The sequence below is a fragment of the Euprymna scolopes genome, chromosome 24, assembly GCF_053919585.1.
Source record: "Euprymna scolopes isolate OS-2025 chromosome 24, ASM5391958v1, whole genome shotgun sequence".
NCBI lineage: Eukaryota > Metazoa > Mollusca > Cephalopoda > Sepiida > Sepiolidae > Euprymna > Euprymna scolopes.
The window spans coordinates 102,448,482-102,463,699 of NC_136505.1; the positions used below are offsets into that span (position 1 = coordinate 102,448,482).

The following is a 15,218-nucleotide window of genomic DNA, read 5'->3' on the forward strand; positions in this document are numbered from 1 at the left end:
TTGTAAAATATATTGTAGTTGAAAAGGGAATTAAACATACCCAGCACTGGACTTGAACTCTTTACATTCCAATCATGAAACTGATGCTTTTAATAGATGTGACACTTCAGTTGGTTGAAATGGTTCAGCCAGTAGAATCATGCTGCAGAAAAGTGAGTTCATTCCTTAACTAAAATATAAGATAAATTTCGACTTTCAAATTCTACGTTCTTCTCCATTTAATTTCAGTCAGCAACTGGCTTTCCAGAAAATATAAATTTGTACAAAAGAAACTCTCCCCTCACTTGTGCGATCCAACTACAGTCATTATGCCAAGATAAGCATAACTTTTAAAAGTTTATATATCAAAAACAATCTTTCGATAATGTTTAATAACTCTATATCAATTATAAATAAATACATAAATATTTGAAGATATTTGGAACAAAAACTTTTACGATAATGACCGGATTCAGCATTAAATATCCTGAAAAGGGTTGATTTTTGTTGGTCCCCCGAAAAGGAGGATGGACCTGTAAATTCACCGGTGTCCGTTCCGGTCTGTCTACACTTTTCTCAATAACTACGCCTTGGAATGTTTTGAAATTTTGCACAAACATTAAACATGATACGAGTTAAAAAGTAAAAGAATGGATTTTCCAGGAAAACCCCAGTTACACCCCCCCCCACCTCAGGGGTGGCTTTTGGGTTAAAATGGCTGAAATTGAGACTTTTGTGCTTATTAAAAAAAATTGATGCCTTGGATTTTTGTAAAACTTTCTGAAAAGATGTAACTAACTGATTTCTATATAATTTTGTTTATCTATACTTCGCGATAACTCTTGGGTGTGCCACAGGGTCTCTTTTAGGGCTAATAAAAACACTCCATTTTTGGGACTATTTTACCATATTTGTCCAAAATTTTCTGTGTATGTCTATTTAGCAGTTTTGCATGGTGTTGAACTCAAATTTAAATATGTTAAGGTCTTGGGGGTCTTTTGGGGTTAAATGGAGGGGGAGGATGATGGACTTCATTTCTTTTTTTTTTTTTTTTGTATGGTGCAAAACTCATGTTTACATACGTCAAGGCCTAAAACTGCACTGTTTGTTCATTTTCACCAGGAATTGACGTTCCCTGGCGACTTTTGGGGTTAAATGGGGGCCGGGGGGATGCTGAACTTAGTCATTTTTGTATGCTTGGTTCACTGTGCACTCACGGGGACCATACATGCTTCACTTTTTTTTTTTTAAGCATTTTCACCCCAAACAAGGCACAGTGCCACTTTGATGTAAGGGGCTACTTTCTGGAACGGGGATACTATGTATGGAGTTGAGCAGCAATTCCCGCTTTATTTGGTAACAAGTAGCTGGAATACATTTACAAGATCTGTATTCTTATTACCTGGGAATTCATCTTTCTACCAGTGTGTGCGGAAAGGTGGTCTTGTTTAAAAAAAACAAAAAAAAAACGTTTTTTTCTTTTTAATTCATTGTCATTGAAGAAGTCTTGTATATTAAGTGACTGAACTGGATGAGAAGGTCTAAGTCTTGTGTGATTGTGACATCACACAAAAAGCGAGAGGTTGGTCAGCCTCTTTCTTTGATGAGACTCTCAACAAAGTGGACGTCTTGAAAGCTCCAGAGTTCCTAATTACAATGTCTCACCACGGGACAGTTAGACACCAGGGTTGTTTTTTTTTACTGTGGAGAAAGGGAACAAAAATTCAAATTGTCTCGCTCGTGAAGAATTTCTCATCCACCGAAAGAGAACAAGAAATGGAAGTGCAGCATCCGAAGAACAGATACTACACTTTGAGATGTTAAATTCTTTTATTCAGGCGAAAATAAGCATGAAAAAAAAACTTAGGCACAAGGCCAACTCAAAAGGGGGGAAAAATGAGGGTTGTTGGTCATCCTTGTCACTCAAACAAAAGTTTCTCTTAGCTAGAATCTTCTTCCACCATAATACCGCATTCGCCCTTTTGTACTTGGAGATGTCCTACTTAGCACCCAATTTTTAAAACATTTTTTATTAACATGCAAAAACAAAAAAGATAACAATAACGGTAATGCAATAATTCATTTGTGTCGAGGGCGGAGGAAGAAAAATATAAGCAGTGGTTAGTAGGACCCTCCCAACCCCGTCTCATTGATAGACTGCCCGTTCCACTTTGGTTTGTAAAGGAACCTCAGCTCTTGTGGGGACAGTCTCTATGTGGGGGGGGGGACTTCAAGATGGGACGAAATGGAGAAAAGAAATTTTTTTATGGGGGGTTAGTTATTGGTTTCTTTCTTTCCAAGATGCGTGAAAAAATATTAAATATTAAAATGTTAAAACTTAAAAAAAATCGAAAAAAAAAAAAAACACACACACGCACACACAAAAAACTAACGTAAGGCAAACGAACGATGTTAAAAGTAAAAATCGGGGGGGAAAAAAAAAAGATGTGATGGGAAAAGAAAACAGAAAAACGAACGTAAAAACTTCTAAAAATAATAATAAAAAAAAAACCCGTGAAAAATGGCTTAAATAACCTTGTTTCAATCTTAAAATTTTAAAAATAAAAAAAAGACATCTCGCACCACGATTCGAACCCAAAACCTTTAGATAATGAGGCTGTGCTCTAAGCAACTAAGCTAAAACGACGTCGACGAAATTGTGTTGTTTTTTTTTTAATATTCAAAGTAAATCATGTTCCGACGTTGTATGACGCATGCGTAGAAGCGAACTTGTCATGAGAGGACGGTTTTTGCTGACCCCTCCCTGTAGAAAACTGATGATTTTAGGGTGAAGAAATTAATGTTTTTGGTCAATTTTTCGATATTTGTCGGGCGAAGGTTGGAACTTTAAAATGATACTGATCTTGTGAAAATCTGTGACCCATGTCGAAAGTTTTTTCGACGCATACAAACACACATACATACATACACACATTTTCGCTTTTATATATATAGATAATTTTCTTGTTTAATTCCATAATACCCTCTGTAAAGCGTTTGTAGTAAAGTAAGGGTTGGACAATCTCTGACCGTATCCTGTAATGGCATTTCTTGAATTGTGTGGTAAGAAATCTATAAAGTCTGGAAACAATGTCAGAATAAAAAAAACAAAGACTTATTAATAAAAAAAAAACAAAGACTTATTAATAATAAAAAAAAAAAAGAAGTTTTTTGTTTTTCACAACTGAAGTTCGACACAGATAAGTTTATCCTACTATTTGCGTTTTTTTTTCTTTTGTAAAATTTACTTTATTATAACTTGACTAACATTGTGGGTTTATTCCCTAACTAAAATATAAGACAAACTTCGACCTTCAAATTCTACATCCTTCTCCATTTAATTCCAGTCAGCGACTGGCTTCCCAGAACCCAGAAAATATCTTCTAGCAAATATAAGTCCTGGATATGACCTTAAACTATATCTGATGGTTAGGCCCCAGCTCGCGGGCTTTGGGGAGTGTGGAGCCACCCTTTAATTGCCCCAGGTCCACTCTGACCCGGAATGGTAGTACCTGTTAGGGTCCCAACTATGGGTTAAATAGAAAATGACTTGAAAAACAACAAATATATTCTATTAAAAAATTTTTCTTCAAAATCACTGGATTCAGCATTAAATAACCTGAAAAGGGTTGATATGCCGTAAAACAAAAACAATCAAAGCAACTAATCCAGAAAATATAAATTTGTACAAAAGACCCCCTCCATTATCACATAACCGATCCAACTACAGGCATCATACCGAGGTACGTGTAACTTTTAAAAGTTTATAAATCAAAACAATTTTTCATACAGTCTTTAATAACTTGCTACCAGTTATGAATAAATATTTGAAGATATAAAAAATCTCGAAACAAAAACTTTCACCATAATGACTGGATTCAGCATTATATAACCTGAAAAGGTTTTTACATTTTCACCCCAAACAAAGCACAGTGCCACTTTGATGTCGGTGGGTGGGGTGGGGTAGGGGCTTACTATCTGGGACAATTTGCAGGAATACTATCTAGAGAGTTAAGCAGCAGGATGTTTGTTTACATCACACTTGAACTTTTGCATCTCATTACAGTCAGGTAAGCAGGAACCCGGAAGGGAATTCTCAAGTCTAGCAGTCCGAGGGAAGAAGCTATTAGAGTAAAAGGTTTTCTAGCATCTGGGGATCTCTGCTGTGTAGGGGTGGGATTTTGTTGCTTGTCTGGTTTATCGAGGCTATTTACTTTGAGGGGAAGTTACAAGGGCTTGTAATTTGTCAGAGCACCTATACTATAAAACAGAACAAGCAAACCACTTTGAAATGAAAGAAATCTCAAACTCCTTATCGTGTAAACGTTTTTTCATATGCTATATCGTTTAAAGATAGATGACCAGCCGTCTTTGTAACTTCTGCTTTGTATCACTTTTGTATCTTTTTTTTTTTCTATGCTAATAGATAATAATTTTTGTTTGTTGCTAGGAGATTCTTCAGAAGCGGCCCAGCTGACAAAGCAGAACGTCAAACAATATAATTTAAACAATAAAAATATTTAAAGGTATGCGTTTGTATGTATTAATGTTAGGCAACATCTGTTATTTTAAGCAGATTAGTGTTTCAGAATTTTTGTAGAGGCGTATTGATAGTTTTGATTATTTGTTTTCCAGTTTTAAGCTGTTTTAGAAGAGAAACAAAATGGCAGTATCAGTCCAGAGAAGCTTTGAATTGTAAAAGCTTGCAGACGAAGAGCAGAGTTCCTTCTCATGTGAAGACGAAAAACTATGTGCAGAAATTCTTAAGAGATTCAGTATATTTCATGAAGTGATTCCGGTTTCTGATTGGTTTGTAGCAGAGCGTGGTTCCATCTGATTGGTCAGTTTTTATCACCCATGTTTATAAATATAACCTTTCAATTTTTTGTAACCATAACCTCATAACTATGGGAACTGAGTTTTCCACACTAGCGAACTCGTACATACAAACGGGTCATCTTAAGCTAAACACAATTATCACTCTTCGACTCTGGTAAACACCATGCCTTGCCACCAGGGGGCGATACAGCTACATTCACTTCCGTTTTATATATTTCATCCTCTTTTTGCTGGCACTCTCAACAAGTAAAAACGTGACAATAAAACGCTCCGGCCTGGCATGTTCAGTCCGCTTTTGTGACCTCGCCGTCAACCTTTCACCAAAATACAACAACGCAAGTAACGTTACTTATAATCTTTTCTCACTGAACTCTTACGCTCTCTTACTCTTAATTCTGCTGTAAATAAATTTACTTCTGTTTTTTTTTAATCGTATATCGGCATACCACGTGTCTTTATTACGTGACCTTTGCTTCTTTTACCTGCTATACAACATGAGGATGAAATAGTCAATTACATTAGCGAGCACCTCTGTCCTCCACATAACTATACTAAAAATATTGCAAAAATCTGGACTACTATGCTCAGCTTGGCTGTTATATATGTAACTTGAGCTGTCGGGTTAAGATAGACAACGGCTTTTTGTCAGTGCAGGTACATACCCTTAATGAAAAAACAAAAAAATCTTCATGATGTATACATATGTGACGGAGGAAAAAAATATTGTTCACAAAAACTCGCATAAATTAATCCAATTTGATTAAAAAATTTTTTTGGATACCCTGTATTTAAAAAAACTTTCTCCAAAAAAAAAAAAAATAAAAATAAATAAATAAATGTATTAATAAAAAACGAGCATTTTCAATTCGGTCCTGAAATTGAAAACTAAAAAAGTGATTCCGTCTTAATATTGCACAACGATTTATATTAAAAAAAAAAAAACTATTTAGTTAAATAGAATTGTAGAAGGCGGTACAATGCAGAAGTAACAGAAAGACACAAGCTGAAGCAGGTGAGAAATTTATTAATACAACTTATAAATACATGTGTACATATTCATATTTCATATATGCAGTATATTTATATTTGCACAATGGTCACCTGGGAAATTCGGTCTGGTGGGTATGTCTGTGTAATATATTTTGAGAAAGGTCTCTTCGTCAGATATTTACTTGACTTTGACAAACGTGCTGTTGTAAGCAGTAACTATACCGCAGCAAATCATCGCTCGGGACTTGTGGGTAGTATATGGTTAGGATTTTTTTTTTTTTTTTCTCAATTGATGTTGTTTGGAAGTGTGTTTTGCTTTAGGCAACGTTTGAGGAAATTGATTTGGCAGCTGACTGTAGCACGTTTTTCAGAAAGTCGAAATAATTTTTTGGTTATGGCAAACTCTGTCTGGCTCAGACTAAGGGATAAGAGGTGGGTGTAGTTTGCTTGAAGCATTGTATAGTATGTAGTTAAATATGTACACATGTATTTATAAGTTGTATTAATAAATTTCTCACCTGCTTCAGCTCGTTTTTCCGTTACTTCTGCATTGTACCGCCTTCTACAATTCTATTTAACTACATACTATACAATGCTTCAAGCAAACTACACCCACCTCTTAAAAAACTATTTGATTAATTTACGTGGTTTTTGGTGTATGATATTTTCTTTCTCTTCTATGTACACACATCATAAAGTTTTTCGTGGGGCAGGGAAATAATGCATTCTTTTATCTTTTGTACCATGGGCCATGCTAACTAGTGAACATAAAAAGGAAGAGTGTGAAAGGGTAAAAACGAAAATTACATGATGCAACATGAATTGTACATTTATTTGTGCGTAAGTTTAGACTTTTTTTTTTTTTTTTTACTGATCCCCTTTTTCTGCATTATGGCTACTACACAGCAAGACATGATGGAGTATGTAGGTACATCCACTGGACCATCTGTAAAAAACTAAACATCCAATGTAGCAGCAAATTCTGGGAACATCAACCCGAAAGAACAGTTGGAAATGACTTATATACCATACATTACGACCACGTAATCCCTACAGCCACTTACCTTGAAAATGCTGCTGTCAAACCTGACATAGTTATATGAAATAAGTCATAGAGAGTTGCAACCTTGGTTGAAGTGACTGTCCCTAATGATGGACGTCTGAACAGAGCGGAAAGAGAGAAACAGACCAAATACCAAGATCTCATATATGATATGAAAAGAAATTGGAATCTTAAGGAGATATCAATCATACCAGTTATTATAGGTGCCACAGGGCTTATGAAGAAGAACCTGAAGTCCTAACTAACTAATATTCTTCGTGAACCAAGTGCAAAAGAGATCCAGACAATTGCACTTAAGGGAAAGATGAGGATACTAAAAAAAGCTCTTGGTTGGTTTTAATAAAAAGCAGGACAATGTTGGCAGCTGGCTTGGCTGCCCCCATACCCAGCATTACAATCTTCAAAGAAAGTTAAAAAAAAAAAAAAAAATAAAATAAAGTGTGATTATACATTTAATGTATTTTATCAGTGTGTGGGTATGCGTAGCATCATATTTCATAGCAATTTTATTCTTTTCTTCTCTAAGCTATTAGCTGAGGTAGGCCTCAGTTGAAAGAGTGTTGACCAACTTTTCAATTTTCTTTGTCATAATCATTATATAGAAAACATGGAAAGATTGTCGTTTTACAAGGCTGTTCTGACATTTGATTGGTTCATTCTTATCACACGTGGTTATAAATAGAATTGTTCAAATTTATGGCTGCATACTCGGAATGGGTAGTCTCCTTGCTGCTTCGGCTGCTTTGGGACCAGATATGTAAAGTACCGGTCAAGAGTTCATTTAGTTCCTGGCCCCGCACCTGTCAGACTGATAAGGTACACCGACTAAGTATAACCCAGAAGGTCCACCCTCCTAGGCCTTGCTACTTTTGGGTGACGTAAGTTCATTGCTTACTATTGGAGGTGACTCGACCAGGGAATGCCGACAGGGATGCTCACGCAATTTTTGCTAGATAAGTGCTCCTCGTTTGGGGCACTTGCTTGACCCCCCCTCCCAACTTTCTTGAGCCTCGTGCCACATAATGCAGAGGTGGGCAGCATTTAGATACATACTCCTCTGATCTTGAGCACGTAGTACAATGGGGAAAGGAGTGGCTGGTTACTTTTAATGCATCTAAAACCAAGCTTCTCTCTTTACATCAACATTCTGATCCACATCTGGCATCAATTGAAATGAATGGTTCTCGTCTTCAGGAGGCCTCAAGTTTTGACGAGCTTCTGGGCTTGACCATTACTCCTGATCTTAAATGGAACACGTACATCAAATCTGTTGCCAAGGCCGCTGGAAAAATGGTGGGATCTTTCTATCGATCTGGTAGATATCTCACTGCTGATGCAATTCTCTATCTATATAAGAGCCAGGTACGTCCAAGGATGGAGTACTGTTGCCACATCTGGGCAGGAGCTGCTAGAAAGGACTTGTCCTGCCTTAATAGTTCAAAATAGACTTCGTAGCCTCGTAGGAGATGTCCTTTTCTCTTCCCTGCAACCTTTATCTCACAGAAGAGATGTTGCGAGTTTGTCTCTGATGTATCGTTATTTTCATGGAAAGTGTATATATATATATATATATATATATATATTACAATAAGTTTACCAAGGTAATCAAAATGGTAAACTTAAAATATATTATAAATATTAAAGAGTTAATATTTACAAAATGATTACACACACACCAATGACTGTCTTCAGTGTCATGTCTGCTTGAGAGTGTAAGTTTGCTGGCAGAACTAAAAAAAAAAAGTCGTTTTCGGGTTCATGGACTTTCAGTGTCTGAGGTAGTGACACTCGTCTGACAAGACGTTACAATCATCATATATATATATATATATATATATATATATATATATAAAACCTGTAATGTAGATAGTGTTATAAACATGCCATAAAATACGCTTAAATATATTTAATTCATGCAGACTTTGCATTTATTATATTGTACCCAATACTAATAAGGTGACTATTTGGGAATACCAGGCGCTGTATGCAGGGGAACGTTGACACCTTTCTGCAAGAGTTGCAAAAACCTAACATTGTTATCTTCCCTAATGAAGATACACATGTGACTGGGGACCGCTTGTGAATTTCATACTCCATGAAACTTTCTCCTTCGGAGGAAGCCGATTAAACTCGCCTTAGGGTTAACGCCGCAGTTTCATTTCGTCAGCTAGAATTGAAACCAAAACATCTAGCTCACCAGCATTATTCATTTCCCTCTGAGCCATGTTCATGTGCATATTAAAAAGTTGTAAAAAAAAATAACTGTTTAACCTAAAAATGTATATTTGCACATGCGTAGAAGAGCAATTTAAGTCACCTTATGCCTGCAAAGTTCTAAACTTTTTATTTCAAGATTTACCCTTTTTGCAGCTATTTTTACCGGTTAAAAACCAAACCAAATTTATTCTATAGGTTCAAATCCTCTATATATCAAGTTTCAAATATGTAGACTAAAAATTGACAAGAGTTTGATAGGCAGTTTCTCAGACAGGCAAGGTTACTATGTGTGTGTGTGTGTATATATATATATATATATATATATATATATATATATATATAATCATTATAGAACTCAAATTGTCTTGCTTGCTTGCTTTGGTGTTTAAACCGTCCTCCTTCCGGCGGAGTCCAGAATAGGATCTCCGGTTTTATGCAAACACTTGAATACCTACGATATAGGCTAGATTTATTAATTAACCGCAAATAACAATAAGACAATATGCACACTGTATTTTTCTTTTTGTTGGTGGGAGGGGGGGGTCCCCCTCACGGATTAATTACACTTCTTATATAAAGGCTTTTTCAGTCCTTGCCCCCTCCCATTTGTTTAAATGAATTCACGTGTAATTACTAAAAATAAAAAAAAAAGAAAAAAAAAGGATACTTTTGCATTTAACAACCTGTGCTGAAATAACATTATTTAGAAACCTGTTATTTAACATGAGAAGGGTAGGGTGTTTTGTAACTATTCTGTACTTTCAACTATCATTTTACTAAAAAAAAATATAAAACTTGAATTTAACTTGAAAAAATAAAGTGGGTCGTTAAATGCCAAAAACACCTTTTTAAAGTCATAAATGAATAAATAAAAAATGACGGGAAGGGGTGGAGAGGCAGACCAAACTTTTCTCCAAGTTAAAAGTCGCAAAAAAAAGAAAAGAAAAAAAAAAGAATAATAATGAGGTGGGGGGGTGCAAAGGAGCCAACATTAAATCGGGGCTGTAAATCTGTTCTGAAAGTGGGGGATTGATTAACTAGAACGTATGTGAAACTGAACCCCCTCCCTAATCTTTAAATATTGATTTCTTTTTTTCAATGTTTTTATAATCTGGTAGCTTAGTGTCCAATAATCCGCAGAAATAGTTGAAAAAAGATGAAAAGGAAAAAATTGTAAGAGGGTGCTGATTGTTCAGGTGCACCCACATATTTTTTAGAAATATTTTCTTTACCCAAGTTGTGCATGATTAAAACTAGAACTTGATTTAAAAAAAACTGTTTTTGGTGTCCAAAATTATTTATTTATGATTATTTTATTTGTATTTTTCATTACAAATTGGAATTGTTTACAAACAAAAAACAAAGCAAATATGTTTTACTAATGTAAAAAAAAAAAAAAAAAAGAAATACTTGATCAATTTACATCTTTAAAAAAAAATGTTGTTTTTTTACTACCTAACCCAACATATTTTACTTCCTTAAAAGAAATCAAAACCTACTTTTTTTTTTTTTTTTGCCTTTAAAGATAATGTATTTATATTTATTTTTTTAAATAATTAAAATTTAACATTTTAGCATGAGGGATCACTTTCCTATATAAATTTAATGTAAAATAAGACCCCACTTCTTGGCGACATGGCGAGACATGTAATCGTTAGCATTTTTTCAAGTTTGGTTGCGGGGATGGGACAGAAAGAGGAAATGAGGTGGAGGTCATGAGTTCAAAACATTTTAAAAATACGTAGAAACACTTCAAAGCGTGTGTAGAGGGGGGGTGCTTTTTATTTTTTTAAAGATTTGCTTTGAAAATGTTGCACCATTAAATAATACTTAATCAGTTAATTATTATTTCCTGATATTTTTAAGGCTGTTAACCCCCCCACTCCCCCCCCCCCCCCACACACACAAAAAAAATCTAGGGTGAACCTGTACAATGCACACTACCGCCTTGTATTTTTTTTTTTTCTTTTCAACGGATTACACCCCTCTTATATAAAGGATTTTTCATTTAATCTAAGGACAATGATGTTAAGACCTTTATTATCCAATGTATTTCACTGGTCGACATTTTCATTTTTGTGCGCATGTGCATTCAATTTTTTATGTATGCGAAATTGCGTATTGTTTTCACAGGTCGCCACATTTATTTTCGCACGTGTATTCAATTTTTGCACGTTGAAACATTAATTCTGTATACTCATTATTCCACAGTTAGCTGTAGCATATACTGACCAAATGGATCACGGGTAGTCTAGTATATATAATATATATATATAGATATATATAAGTTCAGGAAACTTGTCATTACTAACCAGCAAAGCATTACCACTGTTAATTAAGGGAAGAGTCTATCAGACATGTGTAGTAGTGTGCCGACGTATGGGAGTGAAACCTGGCCAGTGAGGGTTGAGGACATGTGTTGCATGGAGAGAAATGATATTGGCTCAGTAGATTTATATCAGTTAAGGTAATGGGTTCAGTTCAGAGGGAAAAGCCAAGGAACACAAGAAAATGGACATAAGAGGAATAAAAAAAAAATTGACGAGAGATCAATTAGTTCAGAAGTCAATTGCTATAAATGCTAGCGTGCAAAATGAACGATAAACCGAAGATAATCGCGTTGACACACCGGATTCCGTCAGATCACCAAAGTTAAGCAACGTTGATCCTGGTTAGTATCAGATGGGTGACCATTTGGGAATTCTAGGCGCTGTATGAGCTCTCTGCTTATCTCAGCATTTGCTTCCAGTCATCCTGTACATACACTTCACTTGCCACCGGTATTTAACAATGTTGACTCAGGAGAGGTGTGGTTGGATATTGCGCAACTCTTGCCACAAAAATTTCAAATGCAGGCACCGCTTCATGGGTATCCATAGTCTGTCAAAGATTAACGGAACCTTTCTTACAACATTACAACAATGATGATATATTATTATGATATTCAAAATTGAGGCTATATCAAAGGGAGGTCACTCTCATATTCTTGTCCAGGGTTACCAAATTGGCCTTTTCTTTTCTTTTTTTTTTTTAAGCAGTCTGGCCTTCAAAAATTGTATTTGGTCTTTATCAAAGCATATCTGAAATGGAACACATCAAATCTGTTGCCAAGGCTGCTGGAAAAATGGTGGGATCCTTCTATCGATCCAGTAGATATCTTGCTGCTGATGCAATTCTCTATCTATATAAGAGCCAAGTACGTCCAAGGATGGAGTACTGTTCCCACATCTGGGCAGAAGCTACTAGAAAGGACTTGTTCTGCCTTGATAGAGTTCAAAATAGACTTCGTAGCCTCGTAGGAGATGTCCTTTTCTCTTCCCTGCAATCTCTATCTCACAGAAGAGAAGATGTTGCGAGTTTGTCTCTGCTTTATCATTTTTTCATGACAATTGCTCGACTGAGCTTCAATCTATGGTCCCACCCCTCACCAAACTTTCACAAGAAACACTCGTCTAGCTGAAAACACTATCAATAATTCCCCCCACTCTTTATCTGTGCTTAAACCTAAACGTAGATTCCATGAACAAAGCTTCTTTCTTAGAACTGCACGCCTGTGGAATTGTCTTCCATTTTCCTGCTTTCCAGCTGACTACAATCTGATTGTCTTCAAGTCCAACGTAAACAAGTTCTTGATGAGCCGTTCCACTTAAGTTAACAAATTTACCGAATTTCCATTACTAACGATTACTATATTGTCCGATTGACTACTGTACACTCTTAACCCTTATCCTCGAGTGGTCTCTGCTGAACTTCCAGCCGTGCTAACAGATCAGGCTGTCTGAAGATCCACATATGAAACTTGCAAATCACATTCTTCTAAGATTCCCCAGTGAATGATTTGGTGCTGTACACTCTTAACCCTTATCCTCGAGTGGTTTCTGGGCCTTGATAAGTGGTAATGCCTATGTAAAAAAAAAACTAAAAAAAAAAACATATGGACTAAGGAAAGAACAAGCAAAATATCATGTAGATGAAATCTGCAAATACAATTTTTTTTTTATATACTCTTGTTCACCCTGAAGAAGGCATATTACCACTTCGACGTAAAGGACTGCTATTTAGAACCATGTCTACAAGGGACTATGTGAAGAGATGAACGAGATGTCTGTTCACATTACATTTAAACTTTTGCATAATAGTACAGTCAGGGAAGCAGGAAGAGAATTCCAATGTCTTGCAGTTCAAGTGAAGAAATTATTATAAAATGCGTTCCGTAGGTACGGGCAAAAATGGGCAGACAACGATAGGGGGACCTCGTTTTGAAAGCCGATTTATCATAATTTTCTTTTAGGTTTCTGACTACTTTTTGATTGCATTTGAAAGATTAAGGACTAAATTTAATTTCAAAAAGGAAAAAAATATTTGTACACGTGAAAAAAAAAAAAAAGTTCTGAAAAATGTTTTCACAGCGAGCTACCCAATTCAGCTAAATTTTGAAGTTAAATAAATTCATTGTAAAAATCCTTTAAAAGATAAATATTAGTTTTCTGGGTCTATTTCAAAGATAATCAGTAAAGTCCTAAGATATTGAATTAAAAAAAAAACCCACCTTGTTTGTACAAAAAATAAATTAATTAGCCCAAAACCGAGTGATTCTGCCGTTCGCAAAACGCAACAAACTAAAATTTTGTAAACACGCAATATACGAAGACCCAAAATTTCAGGCAGCCGAAAGACTGTGAAAATGACGTCATGTAATTAAAAGGGAGGAAGGGGTGTGATAGTCCCCCCCCCGACATGCATCCGTACATTCCTACTCTGAACGCTTGTATAAAATTTTCCATTTTTTTAAATTTAATTATTTTTTATGTTCCTGTTTTTAAATTTTTTGTTTTTTTTAATTATTGTTCAATATTATATATATATATATATATATATATATATATATATATATATAAAAAAATGTCACTCTGAAAGTTTCACACTCTTGCGAGTAAGGGAATTATTAAAATCGTGCATATAAAAATTATGCGAAACCTGTAATTTAAAAAAAAAAAAAAATATTTTTGCAATTATAATTTTTTTTGGTAAAAATATTAAATAAACAATGCTTAATTAAATGGTAATATCGGTAGTTCGAGAAATTCATTTTTCTTCAAGTTATTTCGAATTCATTAATACGGACTTTACTTTTTTGGTAATGTTTCTGTAAAAATTATTTAATTTTTATTGTTACAAATTTCGATGATTTATTTATATAAAAAAAAGCAAAAATAAATTCTTACGTTTTTATTTACTACTGAAAACCATAACTTTACTTTTTTTTTTTTTAATACAGAAAACAATAACTTTAGTAAAAGTATTTTTTGTTTAAACAAAATAATACATTTCCACTAAGATTTAAATCATATTCCGCGATCATTATTTTATAAATACTTAAAATTTCATTAAAATTGGTTAATTTCCTGATTTTTGGTGAATTTTTAAGTAAAGGAAGGGGTCAAAATGTTTATACATTTTGAGCATCGGCATTCATTTTGCCCGTACCTAGCGTTCCGGTATCTGAGGACTTCTACAGTGAAGACGTGAAATCTTGCTGCTCGGTGTGTTTGTCAGTGCTATACTTGTAGAACGGGAAATTCCAGAAAAGAAGCTACATGTCATCAGAAATACTAGTGGATGACTATAAGCTCGGGTATTACCCCAATCTTGAACACTTGATTAACTACGATGCTTACATGTATACAACTGACGATCTCGATTAATGTTACGTGAAATTTTTTATTCCATATCAAAGTAGACGGCCCTGTCGGTGGGGCATTAGAATACGCTGACTGCCCCCCCCCCTGCAGAGGGTAAAAGTCCCTCAATGGAGGTCCTGGATATGACCTTAAACTATATCCGATGGTGAGGCCCCAGCTTGCGGGCTTTGGGGAGTGTGGAGCCACCTTTTAATTGCCATTGCTCCCAGGTCCACTCTGACCGGGAGTGGTAGTACCTGTTATGGTTCCAACTATGGGTTAAATAGAAACTGACTTGCAAAAAAAAAAAAAATATGTTCTATTAAAAAAATTGTTCTGCAAAATCACTGGATTCGGCATTTAATAACCTGAAAAGAGTTGATATGCCGTAAAACAAAAACAACCAACCAACCAACATCAAAGTAGATGTTCACGTTTATAGGTTTAAA

General features: G+C 35.1%; 1 protein-coding gene across 6 annotated transcripts in view; it reads left to right on the forward strand.

Annotated features, from left to right (window-relative positions):
- LOC145246885 (tyrosine-protein kinase CSK-like) overlaps positions 1-15,218 on the forward strand; it is a 570,595-nt gene that overhangs the window by 221,202 nt on the left and 334,175 nt on the right. The gene's annotated exons all lie outside the window — the stretch shown is intronic.